Genomic DNA, 1,915 nt, shown 5'->3' on the forward strand with positions numbered 1-1,915 from the left:
GCAGAAAGAGTCGTAGGAGGCCTGCAGAGAAGCCCATGGCACATTCTGTTGACCAACTCATTCTCAGGCAGGTGATTCCTTCCTTATCCGCCAACTACCATGAAATACCACGAGACGCTCCAAGTTACAATCGGTGCATTGGCCGGGAATCGAACCCAGGTCAACTGGGAGCGGTTTCCCTTCCATTGAGCTTTTGTAGCAAGGCAGATAACAGTTGCTTGCAAAATCACGGGCAGTCTCTGCTTTTCCACTGAATGTGGAAAGCCTGGCTCTTTCCTTCATCAAGAAGACAAGAGTAATGATGCGCTTGACTCGAGGTTGGCGACTTGTAATTCCCCCACCTCCAAGCGGGTAAACGCAAAGCAAACGTACCCTCAAACCTGAAATTGCCAATTCCTCAACCGTGGGAAGTCTTCTCATCTCCCGGTTCCTTCCCTGTTCATCGAGTGACGTCGAGCCGGCAATGACGGATTCATAACTCACAAAGTAGGCACTTACCTCGGTGGTTTATTTGCTTTAGATCAGGGTTGTCCAGTCTTCTCCAGAATGGGCCAGTGTGGTTGCAGGTTGTCATTCTAACCAAGCAGAAGCACACACTTTAGTCTATTGAAAGCCAAGATTCAGCGGAGCCAACAATTGGAATCAGGTGTGGCTCCTGCTAGATTGGAACCAAAAGCTGAAGATTGGACCAACGCTGCTTAAGACCAATCAGCATATAGACATATTTGCTTATTAAAATATAAAACATTGACTATATAGATGGCTGATCGCGGAAAATGGACACCTCTCATCACAGTGTTGCATGCTAGCTTGTCGCTAACAAGAGACAGACCACGGAGAGGACCGCATGTTCTCACCTTTTCGCCTCCTGTTCACGGTGGTCAAACGTGCCCTGTTGCATAATGACGTGTTTACAAACAGCAAGAGAGCACTAAGAACTCAAGTGGGAAGCAGAAAGAGTCGTAGGAGGCCTGCAGAGAAGCCTATGGCACATTCTGTTGACCAACTCATTCTCAGGTAGGTGATTCCTTCCTTTTGTGCCAACTACCATAAAGTACCTGGAGAAGCTCCAAGCCGTGGAACGGGCCAAGAATTGGAAGCCAGGGTCAACTGCTTGGACTGGAGCTATGCTCACCACTATACCCACCAATGCCACGCTGCACCATTCAGCTCTGGTGAACAAAGTGTACCGTATGTGCACCACCAAAGTGCCACCGCACCGTGGTTTCTGTAGTGTAGTGGTTATCACGTTTGCCTCACACGCAAAAGGTCCCTGGTCCGAGACCGGGCAGAAACAAGCTAGAAATTCTGAACTTTGCTTTAATGACTGAGCGGTTGTCCATCACTGTAGGAATCAGGTCCTCTAGGAACAGCCAGAAAGCGAGACCTCCTTTACAGAGGAGATTTCCTTCTTTTGTAGCAAAGCAGTTAATATTTGCTTACCAAATGAAAGGGAGTCTCTGGTTTTCCCCAGAAAGTGGAAGCCTGGCTCTTTCGTTGCTCAACAAGACTCTGTGCGTGACTGGAAAATTTTCCGTAAAGTACTGCTCGCCGAGTTCACCTCGAGAGGTCTGCAAGAGGTCTGCGGCCGAAAAAGGCTGGGAGCGGTTTCCCTTCCATTGAGCTTTTGTAGCAAGGCAGTTAACAGTTGCTTGCAAAATCACGGGCAGTCTCTGCTTTTCCACTGAATGTGGAAGCCTGGCTCTTTCCTTCATCAAGAAGACAAGAGTAATGATGCGCTTGACTCGAGGTTGCGACTTGTAATTCCCCACCCCCAAGCGGGAAAACGCAAAGCAAACGTACCCTCAACCTGAAATTGCCATTCCTCAACCGTGGGAAGTCTTCTCATCTCCGGGTTCCTTCCCTGTTCATCGAGTGACGTCGAGCCGGCATGACGGATTCAGAACTCACAAAA

The sequence above is a fragment of the Ictalurus punctatus genome, unplaced genomic scaffold, assembly GCF_001660625.3.
Source record: "Ictalurus punctatus breed USDA103 unplaced genomic scaffold, Coco_2.0 tig00005713, whole genome shotgun sequence".
NCBI classification, from domain to species: domain Eukaryota; kingdom Metazoa; phylum Chordata; class Actinopteri; order Siluriformes; family Ictaluridae; genus Ictalurus; species Ictalurus punctatus.